Source organism: Manis pentadactyla, chromosome 17 (genome assembly GCF_030020395.1).
Source record: "Manis pentadactyla isolate mManPen7 chromosome 17, mManPen7.hap1, whole genome shotgun sequence".
Lineage (NCBI taxonomy): Eukaryota > Metazoa > Chordata > Mammalia > Pholidota > Manidae > Manis > Manis pentadactyla.
Genome location: NC_080035.1, coordinates 42582363 through 42599839, shown reverse-complemented (window position 1 = coordinate 42599839; position 17477 = coordinate 42582363). Strand labels below are relative to the sequence as shown.

General features: G+C 33.2%; 1 long non-coding RNA gene across 1 annotated transcript in view; it reads right to left on the bottom strand.

Moving 5' to 3' along the window:
* The window catches only part of LOC130681385 (uncharacterized), a 158846-nt gene that overhangs the window by 93573 nt on the left and 47796 nt on the right, over window positions 1-17477 (bottom strand). The window contains exon 2 of the long non-coding RNA XR_008994505.1: window positions 11364-11534. This is a non-coding gene — a long non-coding RNA (uncharacterized LOC130681385). The remainder of the gene's footprint in view (window positions 1-11363; window positions 11535-17477) is intronic.

The following is a 17477-nucleotide window of genomic DNA, read 5'->3' as shown; positions in this document are numbered from 1 at the left end:
CTTGTGATTTCTAGATTCTAAAGGCCATTCACACTTTCTCCATGGCCCAAATCAGAAACATAGCAACTTTTCTCCTCTCTGAATTGTGTTTCTTATCACTTCTCTCTCTCATTGTGACCCTGTGGTCCCATTTTATAAGGGTCCTTGTGATTAGAATGTGCCCCCCGGGATGATACAGGACAATCTCCCCATCTCAAAATTATTGATATACTTGCAAAGTCCTTTTTGCCATGTAATGTAATGTATTCAAAACTTCTGGGGATTAAAATGTGGACATTTTTACAGGCATTACTCTGTCTACCATGCTGACTATACACCTCATTTCTTTGGAAGAAAAGAACATCAGGTACTATTCAGTAGAGAGTACTTGCAAGCTTCCGGTGGTTACTGCACTCTGAAGTCAGTAGGAAAGTTTTAAAGAGGGAAAGGAGGGTGTCTATTAATCTGTAGTATCTGTTAAATAGAGGTCTATTAAAATACTCTTTTCTGAATGTATATTGTATTTTAACTTTTACCATGTTTATTTAAATATTAAAGAATATGCACTGTTAACAGACCTGCCATTATACTTTCCATATTGAAAATGAAACAAAATGTATTTAATCATGTCTATATCGATAACATTTTGTATTTTTCAGTTTTTTTTCTTTATAAATAAGGGTACAGTAAATATATATTTAACCTTATTCAAATACGGATTTTTTTCCCAAAGACATAGCTTACAGAACTGTAAAGGTCATCAGTTGCTGAAGTCAGGCTACTGTTACCACAGGATTCAAGCTAACAGTCCTCCAAAATGACTATCTCCAGTCCCATATCTACCTTAACATGGCTTTTCTACGCACACTTACAAATATGGATGACACTAAATTTTATTTTTTCTCAATTTGATTATTAAAAAATATTTACTTGCTTTAATTTACCATTTTTATTTACTAATTAGGAGTATTTAGTAAGTGCATTTAAATAAGGCTTTCTAAGACACTGAAGCTACAGTGATTCAAAATAGGCTATAGCACTGTTTGTTATAGGCTGCCGGATCTGTTCTATAACACAAGCACTCGATGTTCAGTGGCAGTACTGACCAAGGATGAGGGGTGGATTTCAGTCCAGCATCCACAATATGGCAATGCCATGGACAGTGATTAGGGCCGTAGGAATAGTAGCAGAATAATCTTTTAATGCACTATTTCAGTGGCATCATTTTGGCCCTGTTTTCCATGATTTGAACTCCTCTGATTCCTTCCCATTTTCTGAGAAAAATTCTCCATCTTCACAACTAATTCTAAATTTTCAATTGATTCCAAAAGCTATACCATATTTTGGGGGTAATTTACTATTAAAGTCACCTAGTCAGTTTCAGTTGTTTAGATATGAGAAACCTATATGAATTACACATTTTCCTTATCTGTAATACAGAGCTCATAATAATACAAACCAAGGGTTGTAGTGAGAGTTGAAAGAAAATACATGCATATCACTGAGCACAATGTTTGACATGAAGAAACTATGTAAAACTATGTTAACATTGTTTTCATGGTTTTAATTAGATCTTAAACAACATGCAGTGCATGAAAGGATATATAATTTGTAGTAAACATAAACTGAGAGAAGGTTTAAACCATTTACTTTTATCACTAACTGGTCAGGAATAGATTAAGTCTGCATCACCTTTCCATGCCTAATTGTTTTGTAGGGAATATTTTTTGCTTCCATCATAGAATAGGGATAGTGATTCAAAGTGACTAATTCGATTTGGGGGAAGTCACTCTAACTATAAGATAATTATATATTCTTCCTTGTCATTGTCCTTTCTCTTCTGGATAGAAGTTTGTCCTCAGTTATGTGTAAAGAAAATGGGTATCATTAGAAATTATTACTTCATGTTAATTCCACTTATTAAATGTTTGCCACATGTTGAGCAGTCTGTGAATCATGTTTGTCCTACATAAGGCTTTTGAAAAATCCAAAATTATCTGCCACCCATAGAAAAACCATGGGGTATGCATTTTGAGTGTTAAATTCTTTTCTGACTTTAGCTAATTTTATACCTTATTATTCTCTTACCTTCATTTACTAACCTAAGCAATTTTGCTTTTATTTATTTTTGCTATAATGTCCATTTCTGTAAGGCATTTTAAATCCAGGTGAAAAATAATCACATAAAAATAATAACAATATGATTCTCTTTTATTCCCAGGCAAAATATTTGTATAGAAACTCCTAAATCACAGAATCTTGAAGTGAATTAAGCAACATCATTTATACCAGAAAAATAACTATTACTATAAAACTTTAATTAGCTAGAACCTATATTAGCCAGCATTCATTCAAGATTATTTGAATTCATATGAATGATGTATACATAAGTAGCCATGTGCATTTAGTTTAGGAGAATGTTTCTGCAGGACCATTTACTATAAAAAAGATAAATGCACATGGATATAAGCAATTGGAATGGTATTTATATGTAACTGGGCACATGGTAAATGTACATGGAGAGACCAAGCAGTTACACCATTTTATTATAACAGAATGACATCTCTATTATGTAAAACACCATATTCACTGTCTGCCAAAATACTTTTTCATTCGTTTGTTTCACTTTTCCAGTTTTATAATTTGCGACAAAATTGTAGGATAGCAACAATGTCATGGCATCTGAAAGCTCAAAGGCTTTCTCAGGAAAAAAAGGGACACTAATTTGTGATAACAAATGCTTACTCCATGATTTATCAAGTGAGACTGATGAGAAAAATTTTTCTCAAAGTGACAAATATCTAAGTTCTCTAAAACTATTCAAAATATGTCAAATGTTTATTAAATATTTAGTAGTGTGTTAAATAAATTCTGAAAATTTTTCAAGAAAACTTTAGTGGTAATTTATTCAATACTTCCAAAAATATTGACTTGCCTCTAATTAGAATAGGAATAACTGCATCAATTTTATAACTGAGTGCTATTTTCAAAGCTTTTGGAGTCATATAAGCTTCAGTAAATTATCCTTTGTAAGATTATATTGCTTTTATTTATTATCTGGTGGTATTTAAATTTTCCTCATAAGATTTACGCAAATCCTGGCACCTTGCACTTTTTAATGTTGCATTATCTACAACAAATTATTCAGACATTATAAAAAAAATTAATTATTTAGAAATTACAAAACGGCACAAATCCAGTTGGCTTTATATCCAGGTATCTTGCAGATTCATCCTGTATTAGTTATACAGATTTATTTGTAATTCTATAGCGGTAGTTCATCTGTTCTAAGCCACTTGTATAATCATGTTGGAGGCACAGAGTCAACTTTTTACCTATTTGAATTGCATGTTCTTGTCTCCATGGGTTGTGGTAGGGAGTTAATTTGTGCAAGTGAAACAAAGAATTTGTTTGTGGTATAACCTCATCTATTCTTTCTGTTCTTAATTGTACTTTGTGCTAACCAATTGAGATGATTAATTTTATGTCAACTTGAGTAGGCCAAGGTACATATGTATTTGGTCAAAAATGTCTGGATGTTGCTGGGAAAATATTTCTTTAGATGAGATTACCATTTAAATCAACACTGAGTAAACTAGATTACCCTCCATAATGCAGATGGGCTTCATCCAAACAGTTGACAGCATTAAGGAAAAGACTGACCTTCCCAAAACAGGAAGGAGTTCTGCCAAAATTGGCCTTTGGACTCAAATTGCAGCCAACCATCAATTCTTCTCTGCATCTACTAAAATACGTCTCAGATTTAGGATTTAATAGCCTCCACAATCACATAACATCATTCCTTAAAACCAATCAACCTTCCATCCCAACCTCTCTTCTATTGGTTGTTTCTCTGGTAAACCCTAATGAAAACATCAACTAAGCTATGTAAATTTACTTTGAAAATATTCTAAGAGGGAAAATGTTTGTCATCCAGGTAAAATTTGCCTATCTACTACATGCCAGACATTGTGTTAGGTGAGGACAGGAAAAAAAAAAAAAGATAAATAAGACATGAGTTATACTTTGAGATGGATTGAAAAATCTGTGGTGAGAGATGTGTAGGAAAACAGATAATTTAGAATAAACCATGCATCTAAATACAAAGATATCAGGATAGAAAATATGGAGAAGAATGAATCAATAATCAAAAAACGTCTTAAAGAATGAACTATGAAATAGAAAGTGTCTACAAAGAAGAATGGAAAGAAAAAGCCAGAGACTTATGAATGTGAAGCAATGATATTTAATTTTATCCTATAAATTAGGGCATTCATTGAAAGTTTTTAAGCTGAGGAATCAAATGTGTAGGTTTATATTTTCTTTTTGATTGTCTGATAATATTATAGGTGATGAATTTGTACAAAGTAGGAAGAGAACACAGAACACTATGGAGATGAGTGCATTAAACTAGGTCAGAAATGATGAAGATCTGAGCTAGTAGAGATGGAATTAAGGGAATATAATTATAAATATTAATGAAATTGATATGGGTAGGTTAATTGAGGTAATGGAGACCATCATGCTGAATTCCACTTAGATTTCTAGCTTGGATCATTGGTGAATAAGGCAACCTAAATAAGATATCACAGAGAAAAAGAAAAATTTAGAGTACAATGTAATGGACTACATTTTGGAAATGTTGCACTTGAGATGTCAGTTAAGTAACTATATGCTGTAAATTTACTTTGTCCAATTAACAGACACTAGGTAGGTGCCTTGGTTTTTGAAATATTAAGACAGAGATCTTTACCAGTCATGAACAAATGAGGGGATTTCTGCTTTATTCCTTGATTGAGGAATAAACATCCTTGTTAGTCTCCAGTGGTGTTAAACTTCTTTTAATTGAAGAGAGTGGTTTTTTTTTCCTCTGGAATACTCCCTTTGATTTCCTGCACATTTACACTACAGTTCTTTTAAAACAAACCAACTTCATGGTTCATGTATTTCCTGCTAATAAATAAAAAAGATCCTCATTATTAGAGAATTGATAGGTATTTTCCTGTACAAACTTCTTTTTTCTTGTGTATATGGTTATTTGGGGGAGTATATTATAAAGTTAGGAAGCTTCTTGCCTCACTTTGTTCCTAGGACTTTGCTGTTTCCATTTTTATTTCTCCCCTTTGGTGAAGAAATATGTACAATATTTTAAAAATAAAAGAACACTGAACTAAAAATCAACAGATTATGTTTATATTCTGGCTTTATGTAGTTCTAAAGTATATAATATTGAACAGACTACTTAATAATGAGGGACTATGAAATATTTATATCTTATCTCCTCTGGTTATTGTAGGAATAAAGTTTGATGTATATTAATACTTATAGAAGACAGATTTGCACATTGCAAATATTCATTAAAATTTAGTGAATTAAAGATTTTTAGTTGTGAAAATTTTTAAAGCTCTTACTCAAAATTTCTGATTATAGAATTCCACCATTCTATGAAAGCCTTAATTTTTGTCTTTTGATGGAAATAAGTAAATTCAACTCCTTTTGTTTGTATGAAGAAGAAACATGCATATTACCATAGTTAAGAGGTTTCATTTAAAGGGTGTGTAGACAAGTTCTTACTGGAGCATTTTGATTTAGGGGTATTCTATGGATTACATACCCTTGCTGATAGTTTTTGTCACCATTTCTTGTCAGCTCTACCTCTTTTATCAACTTTATCAACTTAGTCTCTGTCACTCTATCTATGTTTCTCAAATACAGATATCCCAAGAAGTAGGATTTGTTTGGCTCATTTATACATAGTAGTGTATATATATATATATATCTACACATAGGCATAGTAATCACTACTACACATGTGCAAACCTATTAAGCAAAGTGTCTTCTCTAAGTGACACTGAGCAGACTAAAGATGGTGGACACTGAGAGGGTACCATCAGTAACTTAATAAACTTGGACCAAGTTGGCAGAATTATATGTAATGAAGTCTAGAAATCTATCGGAGTGGGACCACCTCTGGCTGCTTGCTGATGAGGTATCTTTATGCATTCAGGACTTTCAGGCTTCTAGTAAAACAGCTCAGACAATATTTATTTTACAATTTTATGAACAAGGAAAATTGCACTGAAACTTTCTATGGATTAATAATGATATAGATAAATTCAAATAGATAAATACTTCAATGAGACTAGTTTAACAAAAACAAGAAATGGTGCCAGAGGGAATAAAGTAGGGAGACACAAAATCAGACAAAAGGTAGGATAGAGATTTAGCAAAATGTAGTATATGAACTAAAATTTTATCAAGACAATATTAACACAGGCATTAACAAAATGTTTCCTTCAGGACAACCAAAGAATTAGAAAGAGAATGCTGTAAATGGATTTATGCATTAGGAACAATAGCATATGGAAAAAGTTAGATGATCATTTTTTCTCTTTACAATTCTGAAAACTTTGCTCAATAACTATTTGTAGGATTAATGTTTTAACAAAAATAATTTCATAAACAGAATAATGCCCCACTAAAAAGTTCACATCCTAATCCTCAGAACCTGTGAATATGCTGGGTAAAATGACAATGAGAAGTTACAATTGGAGATGTAATTAGTGTTTAGCAGCTGTCCTTAAAATGGGAAGATTATCCTGGAAATTCCAGGTGGACCTTAAAAATAGAAGAGGGAGGTCAAAGAAGAGACTCAGACAAAGAGAAGCAAAGACGGAAGCTGAGTAAGAGAGAAGGGACAGGGGAACCTGCCCCACCATGGTGAGCTTTGAATATAGAGGAAAGGGGCTAAAAACCACTGAATGCAGGCAACCTCTAGATGCTGAAAAAGGTAAGAAAAGAGAACTACATGGAGAAGATTGAGGTTACAGTTGGAATTAAGATTGTTAATAAGCTGACTTTAAAATAGGGATAATATCCTGGGTTATCCAGTTGAACTCAATCAAATAACCAGGGACCTTCTAAAGTGTAGTTCAGAAGATTAGAGGGAGATATGAGCCATATCTTGGCTATTGCTGTTAATGCTGCAATGAACATGGTATATATAGGTTTCTTTTCAGTATCCTGTTTTCGTTTCCTTTGGTTATATATTCCCAGAAGTGGGATTGTTGCATAATATGGTAGTTCTTTTTTTACTTTTTGGGGAACCTCCATACTGTTGTCCATTTGTAAGTCTTCTTTAGAAAAATGTCTATTCAGTTCCCCTCTGCCCATTTTTGAATTAGATTATTTGGGTTTTGTTTTCCTTTCTTTTTATTGGTTTGTGTGGATTTATTTTATATTTTGTATATAAAGCCCTTATCTGACATATCATTTGCAGAGATTTTCTCCCATTCTACAGGTTGCCTTTTCATATTGTTGGTAGTTCCAGTTGCTGTACAAAAACTTTTTAGTTTGATGTAGTCCCCACTTATTTTTTACCTTTGTTTTTGGTGTAAAATTTAAAAAAATCATTGCCAAGGCCTATTCCAAGGAGTTCACCACCTATGTTTCCTTCTAGGTGTTTTATGGTTTCAGATTTTAATTTAAGTTTATTCCAGTTTTTAGTTTATTTTTGTTTATTCTATAAGACAGGAGTCCAATTTCAATCTTTTGCATGCAGTTGTCTAGTTTTCTGAACACCATTTATCAAAGTGACTATCCTTTCCCTATTGCATATTCTTAGCTTTTTTGTGGCAAATTCATTGGTGATAAATGTCTAGGTTTATTTCTGGGCTCTCTATTTTGTTCCATTGGTCTATATCTCTGTCTTATGCTATTTCCATACTTTTCAAATTACTATAGCTTTGTAATATACTTTTTGAAATCAGAGATTGTGATGACTCCAGCTTTGTTCCTCTTTCCAAGGATTACTTTGGCTCTTCAGGGTCTTATTCTGGTTCCACACAAGTTTGAAGATTACTTATTTCTATTTCTGAATAAAATATGATCAGCATTTTGATAGAGATTGCACTGAATCTCTAGAAAGCTTTGGATAGTATGGACATTTTCACAATATTCATTCTTCCAATCCATGAACACAAAGTATCTATTCATTTATTCATGTCTTCTTCAATTTCTTTCATCAGTGTGTTATACTTTTCAGTGTACAGATTGTTCACCTCATTGGTTACATTAATTTCTAAGTACTTTATTATTTTCAATTCAATTATAAATGGATTGTTTTCCTTAATTTTCTTTGTGATAGTTTTCAGTGTATAAACACACAACTTTGCTGCAACTTTGCTGAATTTATTAGTTCTAACAGTTTTTTAGTGGAGTCCTTAAGATTTTCTATATATAATATTGTACCATCTATGAATAGTGGCAGTTTTATTTCTCCTTTTCCAATTTGGATGCCTTGTCTTTGTCTTTCTTTTTATTGTCTCATCTGGTTAGGACCTCCAGTACCATGCTGAATAAAAGTGCTGACAATAGGTATCTTCTTCCCAATCTTAGAGGAAAAGCTCTCAGCTTTTCACCATTGAGTATGATGTTAGCTGTGGGCATTCATCAAGTTGAGATATGTCCCCACCTTGTTGCATTTTTATCATGAGTGGATGTTTAAATTGTCTAGTACTTTTTCAGCCTCAATTAAGATGATCACATCCTTTGTTTTGTGAATGTGGGGTATCATTTTAACTGATTTGCGAATGTACCATTCTTGAATCTCTGGAAAACATCTCAGTCATTCTGCATGGTCCTTTTAATGTACTCTTTATTTTCATATGTTACTATTCTCTTGAGGACAAGAGCTTTCAGAGAGCTTGACTTAAAGCAGACCAAGGAGTAACAGAACCACAAATGTAGTTGAGGTTAAACCATAGAAACATTACAGGTTTAATTACATAGATCATTTGAAAGTACAATGCAACTGAGAGTATTAAACAATGGAATTGAGCTGAAAACCAGAATTATAGCATTATGCTAAATATTTTATTCCATTGTACCTTCCTATGAAACACAGTACACATCCCCTTTCATTCACCATCTTGAAATCTAGCATTACCATACGCCCACCATGTTCCCCTACCATAAAAAGATATTTTCTGTGTAGTCTCCATTTCCATTACCTCTTTCTTCTTTATGTCTATTCTTAGTCTTCTAACTGTAGTTTCCTCCACTATATGACTATGTCAACCTACCCATACTCACATGTATTTCTATGTTTAGGGTTTAGGACTTTTACAAATGATATTATATGAAAATTAGTATGTTTCAATCCTTTGCCCACATCCGTATTGAAAAATGAAACAAAACAAGTTACATCTATGAAAGCAAGAATATACTGAATAGAGGAAGAAGTATGTTCAGTGCCTTTTGAGGAATAGGCTTTTTAGGAATGGAAGAATTAAAACATACACAGTTTCCAAGAAATGAGGCCTATTATAGTAATACAGAAGAGATTTGAGAATCAGTGTTATTATGTCAGTAGGTCTTGGTTCCAGGTGGACAGGTGATTCAGAGAGGAAGAATCAGAATAAGCAGTTTTAGTTGAGAGTGTGTGTGTGTGTGTGTGTGTGTGTGTGTATAATAATGTAATCAGCGCCAGAGTACATCCTTGTAATCAGGAAGTACATACCAGAAATTCCAGCATTAATCCACTCTCTCATAAAATATCTTCATAAAATTAATGCATAATTCTAATTAATTTACACTAATAGAATCTAATGTGAAACTCTTTGGGTTACCTTATATTTCTATGTATATTATAAACTCTAACTATATGTAAGATGTCATTCATATGATAAATTTATATAGCAATTTTCAAATGATCTAATGCATTTCATTTTTTCTTTAGATTCTGTGCTGAGGAGCTGTATGTATGTATTCTGCTAATATGTATTACATGAAATACCAAAAAAAGTGGATCCGTTTTATGGCCTGGAAATCTTTTATCAACAAATGTTGCACTGGGTTTTAGTCTTCAGTAACATTAAATATTTAGGTCTAGGCATATTATATAAAAATGAACCCAAAATAGTAATAGCTAATTAGAGAAAAGAAAATGAAAGAAATAAAAATCATGGCCTTGGAATAAGAAGAGACATGAGGACAATTCAAATCAGAACAGGAAAGAGGAATGGAATGGTCATTTGGCACGGTACCAAGGTAAAAGCAAAGCCTAGGCTTAGAAAGGGAATGAGGCTGGGATAAGAAGGAGGTTTCTGTGCCAGAAGGTGAGCAGATACTGGGTTCTGAGCCAGATTGGGCTATGAAGCTGGTGGTGTCCCTTCCATGATTGAGTTATGGCTGGAAAGAACAGGATGTGCCTGGCAGGAGAGGACATATTGGAAGAAAACTATAGCATGTGAAGTGAGAGGATTGTTCAGAGCTGTTAGAGGTTGTAGTTATTTAATCATAACTTCATTCCTTCTGGTGCCAGAAGACTGATGGAACTCCCTCCCACAGAGATCAAACAAATGGTTTTCTCAACTCACTTAGTCAATTACTTGCCCCATGTATAGAAGGTCAGGATGCTGACTAACCACAATTTAAGACAAATGAGATGCATTAAATGTGTAGTTGCTCACAAGGTTCCTATGACCTACCTGCTTTAGGGATTTAGATACTGCTTTGCTAAATCAAACTAACTGAATGACCAGTATATTAAAATACTTGTTTTAATATTCTTACAGTACACCCTTGCTAAGGATATTATATAAAGTAGTATTACATAAACTACTAAATCATAAACATGTTAAGGAGTTAGAATAATTCATTATTGATAGAAAGAAGTTGGTAGCTTTTGAGTTGGAAAGATGTGAAATGGAATCCCAGGTTAATTATTTGTTAATTATTTGAATTAAATTTAACTAATGTCTCAGAGCCTCACTGTTCTACTATTAATGCTTAAACAGTGATATAAATCCCACATAATATATGTAATGATGAACTATGACTAAATATGACTTAGCTCAGTACCTGGCACACATGATAAATACTAGTTTCAGAAAATGTCTGATAAGATCATCCTATATGAACTCTCTTCCTAAAGGCTCTCAAACTTTTCTACTTTTACTAAACACATTTTCTTAAACCACTCCTAAAATTATGATACTATACTTAACAACAATCCCTTTCTCCTGAATATAGGCTCTCCTTAGTTTGCTGTTCACAGGGAGATACAATCAGGCACTAATATTTATTAAGGAGTAAAGGGCTACTCCCTTAACAACAGATTTCAGTTTATGCTTAGGGTATTTTCTTTCAGTTCCTCTCATCTGGACCTACTTACTCTTCCAACTTTCTGTAATTCTAATATGAGAGAGCTTTCAAGTATAAAAACAAATCATTCTTCTTATCATAATTTATATATTGTATATTTAATGGCCCCTTATATTTAACAATACACTGGTATACACTATGCTTTGTACCATATCTCATTTCACCTTGAATCCTACAAATACCATAAAAATATTAATTAAATTTATAAAGTCATATACCTCTTGGTTTTCTCCACGGAGAAGAATGATGCCTTCTCAGTGTAGGGGAGGCAAAAAAACAAGTTCGCTTTGTACAGCAATCTCGTGGTCTCAATGTCTTGTCCTTGCTAAGGACATTACTTTCCTTCTGGGGTACTGTGTGGGACTTCTTTCACATGGGGATTTCATCACCTGTCGTTAAGAAAAAGAAGGAAGGTCAGAATGTTTTTCTTACATTTGCTGTTTTCTAAATGCTTTTTATGCAAAGTAAACAACATGCCAGAGCAAGATGATATATTCTTCCATTGTTCACAAGTGAGATAAATACAGTAAAAATTGAATGGTTGTTTAATTTGAGAAGTATATATCAGAGGATCTTAGAACTAAAAGTTTCTCTTGTATTTTCAGGTCCTCTGCTGAATAAAGAAAACCTGAAATGAATAGCAGGTAGTCATTACATTAGTCAGGGTGGTATTTGTATTACCAGGACAACTGTCCTTGACCAAAGACAGATTTTAGCAGGTCCACGTTCTGAATCTAGATCTTGCCAACTATGCATTACTGAGATTGAGAGGAAAGAAAATATCTATGAAATATATTAAATATACCTACACCATTATTGACAAATGCTTCAGGGTGGGAAACCCAAATATTTCTGTTTCTCATCTCCTTGTCCTTAAATCTCAGAAAATACTCACATAAATTAATGCAAGAACAAATAGGTGGAATAAAGAGAAAATGGCAGATGAACAGAATCAGAAGAACTAGAAGAAGAAGCATGACAATTTCCCAAGTTTAGAGCTAAGATGGCTAAGGCTATACAGCCTCTATCATATGCCAGGCCTCTCACCAGACATGATGCCATTTTCACAAGAGAGAGATGAGGGAAGATAGCTGACTCTCTCATTGAGTGGTATATACAAGAAAGTGGGAGAGGAAATAACAAGATGTGTCAATTAGATCTTTAAGAGAGCTACCTGCAAAGTAACAGATTGTTCAATGCCAATCAAGTAAAGGGCAACTCCTATTCTAAGACCAAATCAAATATGAGAATCAAATTTGGGGTGAGAATATTCTGCTCCATAGGAGAAGATCAAAGTATTAATCCACTATTCAGTAATTCACTTGATCCACTGGTAATACTGTAAATGTTCAGATCATTTCTTCTAGATGTTTGCACTGAGCCTTCAGTCTTACAGAATTTTCTCAATCTGAACTCGTAATTTGCAGTACCCTAAAATGCACACTCAAAATAATGTGGTTCAATAGTCCTTAGTTTTTACTTTCTTCCTCCTTCAAGAACATATTTTCCAAAATTTTCTGCAATAAAATGTGTACTCTTGTCATTTAAAAAATTTCTCAATAATTTGAACTGACTTTATTCCCAAATATTAAATATCAAATAGACTTGCTTCCACATGAAGACCCACACATCAAGGTTAGAAAATATAATCTCTCCTTTGAGCATGCCACTCACTATATGAGGATAACTAACACAAGAACATTCTTGAGCTAAGTGCTGAATACATGGAGACAGCCCACCTTAGGTGGCAGTAAGTAGAAAAAAAATCACAGATTCTGTTTAATTTTCTCTGTGATTTCTTTTATGGTTTTATATTCCTAAACATTATTCCAGTTTATATTCATAATCCTAGATACTTTTTTAAACTACAAGTTAATAGACCCTCAAAGTAGCAGATCAGATAAAGTATAAAGGAGATTTAGGTAAATTGTTCATATATATATATATATCCCCCAGCTCAAAGAACTTACAACTGTAAACAGATACAATGCACAAAATACTAAGCAAGCTCAGAATGAGTAAGCAATCAAGTTGAAAAGAGAGGAGAGCAAGGGTAGATACAAGCAGTATTTTGCTCTAGTTACTGTTTCACATTTATCTTCAAAAATACTCAAATGATGATCTACATGGGTTTAAAACCAAATAATGCCCAGTACACAGTAACTGGTTCAACTACTACCAGTAAAAAAATCAATGATGATTTTCAGGCAGTAATTTAACTTATTAATTATTCAATCAGTCTCTATTATGTGACTATCATTTTAAATTTTGGTGATTTAGCAATGAGTAATGCATACAGAGTATTACATAAATTGAGTTGGTAATCATATGTACATATAGTATTTCATATAGTGATGCAGTAGGAAGAAAATATCAGGGTCAAGAAAATAGGGAGTAAATGGAATGGGATAGGACTGTTTTGGAAGAAGATTACAGAGACTTCTCAAATAAGAGACCTTTGAACAGAGACCAACTGGATGAAAAGGAGTGACCCACATGAAGATCTGGAGAGAGAATTCTGGGAAGAAAACAATCAGTAAGCTTGGGGACACTGAGGCAGGAAGGGATTGGCATAGTTGAAGGACAGATAGAGGGAGAATGCGCTGAACTGCAGTAAAAACAGGATGGTATGGGATGATACTCTAGAGGTAGACAGCAGTTAGATCACAAAAAAATAGATCAGATAGACAGAGATGCAGATCTTGATATGGAGACTGGCCTTTATTTTAGTTGTGATTGAAACCTACTAAGGGACTTTAAAAATGGAACAGACATGATCTGAATTACCTTGGGGGAAATAGGAAGCAACAAACATACTGCTCTACCAGCAAGGATGGTTGCAGTCTGAGCAGTGGGGGATGCTATGCAAGTAACAGGAAAGATTATGATTCTTTGAATTCAGTGTTTGTGGTGGAGATGTGAAAAAGTGTCTGGCTTCTGGATATGTCCTGATCAAAGGGTAAAACAACTGGCATACAGGTATGTGACATAATGAATCAAAGGAAAATCTTGGATTACTCTTGGACTATGTTTTTAGATAGCTGATAATTAGTGATTGTACAGATAGTAACTCATCTAGATGTCAAGCAGACAGTTGGGAGAGCCGGTTCACTCCTGCCCTTGAGCACAAACCATTTTCAGTGTTTCTTTTCTGGACGCTGACTGAGGGGTGGATGACCCAGAAAGGGAGCTGACCCATGAGGACAGCCTGTTCCGAGCTCACTTGCCAGGAGACTTCTCATTGGTTCAGTTAATGGGAGGATTTTAATGATCTCCTACATGCTGTTGATTTATACATATATATTTCTAGAAAAAAAATTTCCTTTCCAAGACTATTTATGCAACTTGCCTATCTAAACAAATACCTAAACTCAAAAATCCTTCAAACTGAATCTCCCCTGGAAAGATACTTTCCTTTCTGTTTCTCTCTTGATGAATCATACTACCATTCTATAAATTCATGAATCTCAGACCTATAAATGTATTTGGTTCTCTGACAACCAGCATACACCAGTTAGTAAAGTCATATTGATAAAAATCTCAAAATCCTTTTAATAAAATTTTCTTCAAATTGTCCCAGTACCTGCCTTTGCATAGACACAATAGACACATGCCATTTCTTTCCTGGAATATTCTTCCAGCCCTCTTTGCTAAATCTGGTCCTACTAAAATTTAAACATTTTGATCTGTGTCATTTCTAAAATCTTCAATGGCTTCTCAATACTCTAGAATAAAATCTCTTTATTTGCACATAAAACTCATTTTCTGGTCTTGCTAAGTAATACTTCATGTTCTACTGTCAACAAATGCCCATCCCCACCAAATATACACTGGAATCCAGTGGAAATGGTTACATTCAATTTTTTATGCAGACACAGCATAGTTCACATTGCCCACTTGATTTGATCACTCTTTCATTCTTGCAAAGAATACCTTTTCAACCCAATTCCTCAAAAAACTATAAATGTAACTAGATCTAAACTTGCTTCATATGAAACTGTCCTTTGGCCCAGTTAGAATTATCTCCTTTACTCCTGATGCCTCAAAATGAATCCACACTTCTACACTTACACATCTAGCACTTTCTTACAAATAATATTTTTATTTTTATTTCTCTCTTAAACAGAAAATGAGTATCTTAACAGATAGTATTATGTTAAGCAGAAAAGAACAGTATACTTCCTAATAATACTCTGCCATTAGATCTTTCACCCATTGCCCCAGAAATCATATGCGCCATTCTGAAACTGTGAAATTTGGTGGAGTAAAAAGTGGATAGTTAGAAGAAATTACTCAGGGATTTTGCTCACACTGCCATAGCACTGGTTTATACAGCAGTAGCCATAGCAAGCAGTTGGCCAGAGATAGTGATAACCTAAGGTACAATGCACTCCATCCAAACTCCCTAAACCAAAAACAGCTTTTCCAGTTATATCCCACAATATATGCTTTTCATTCACCATCAAATACTTTGATCTATTTTATATGCTTTCATTGTGTTTTTCTAATTAATTTAAATTTAACTGGGAAAAAATGAACCTTAATCATGTTTATATACTCAGCAACAAAAATTCTGCTTACATCATTTAACCTTCATTTATATTTATGAACTGTATAAGTGAGTTTTTTCCCTTAAACATAAACATTGTAATAAGCATTCGAGTATTTATTTTGTGTGAAGGACTTTGAAACATGCTTTGTGAAAATGAACTTGTTTACTCCTAATGTTATCCCTGTAAAGTAGACATTATTATCTCTGCTTTGTGCAGAGATATCTGTGCAGGACATTGAGGCATAAAAATGTTAATCACATGACTCAAAGTCACACCTACTAAGTACTGAAGCTGGCATTTGCACTTAGACTTCTCTCTACAAAAACCCACACTTATTCTCTTGTTCTGTATTGCCTTTAAAGGCAGGATAAAAAGTATAGTTTATGTCTATTTGTATTCTTTTACTGAGATTATTATTAGCTTAAGGTAAAAAAAGAAATGAGTATTCTTTGAATATTTTTAACATTAGAGAACCTTTTGTTGTTTTTGCCCCAAAATAAAATATGAAAAATATACAGGTTTATCCAAATTCAGCAGAGAAGTGAAAAGAATTTTAATGATTATCTTCCTGTGTGGTTTACTTCTTAATCAGTATGGTCCATATATGAATCAGTTGATACTAATAAAAAACATACAAAATAAAAATATATGCATTCAATTTTAAAAGTCTAGAACCCATCAATCCCAGTTAAATGAGCACCAAGGTTTGTGAATTTGCATGCATTATGCTAGAAATGTATAAATAATTATATCCTATTTCATCATATATAAATATATACACACAACACATACTTACATATGTATACATACATATATCATTGTAAAGTGCTATCTATTTTATTTCCACATAAATTAGATTTTTAGATCTTGTGTCTTTATATAGGCAATGTCTAAGCCAAAATAAGAATGAGCTTGGCTTGGTTGATGCTGAAAACTAATGAAGAACTAGCTTTTAAATTTCTTCCTTAATGTTCTTATATTAAGCCTTAGTCAGAACTGAAGGAACAGACAGTTCCAAAGCACTGGAACCATGACAAAAACACCTTCTCCTGAATTTTACATCATTTATTTCAGTTAACTACAAAATGTCAGAAATGAAAAGGACACCACCAAAAAAAAAATTTCTCAGATCTTAACTTTTCACCCCAATTACAGCCTTAAGTGTAAAAAATTTCCAAGAGCACAAAACTAAGTGGAAAGAAATTGGCTTATTTCCAAAAGACTTCCTGTCAATTGTATATATTAGAGAGAACATTATCTTCTAAAAATCAATATTCTACAAGCACTTTTTCTTAATCTATCAAAAGTTGAAGCTCCAATGTAATTCTGTAAAATAAAAGCCCAATACTTATCCTAGATATTGTTGAGTATACCTCACTGAGTATGAACAGTTTAGTCACATATTCACATTCACTTATACATTACAAAAAATTGTTGAGGTGATATGACATTGTCAACTCTGTGACCTGCAAAAACCTCTACAATTATCCATATAAATATGTACATAAAACATTATATTGGTTGTCAGTGATGTACTCTAAAGTCAAAGATAATCACTGATATAAATCATTTCCTGACTTAACCATTAAAAATAGTTACTGAGTACATAATGTGCACTAAATGCTAAAAATGAAATATTTTTATTCATATGTGAAATATGAGGTATTTGGATGGCTTAAAGGGAATAGTAGCACTCAATTTGGTAGGTTTTATGTTAGTTTTCTTTTCTAAACCTACTGGGAGGAGAGATAGCTGAGAAAGGAAGGGGTATTACATGGT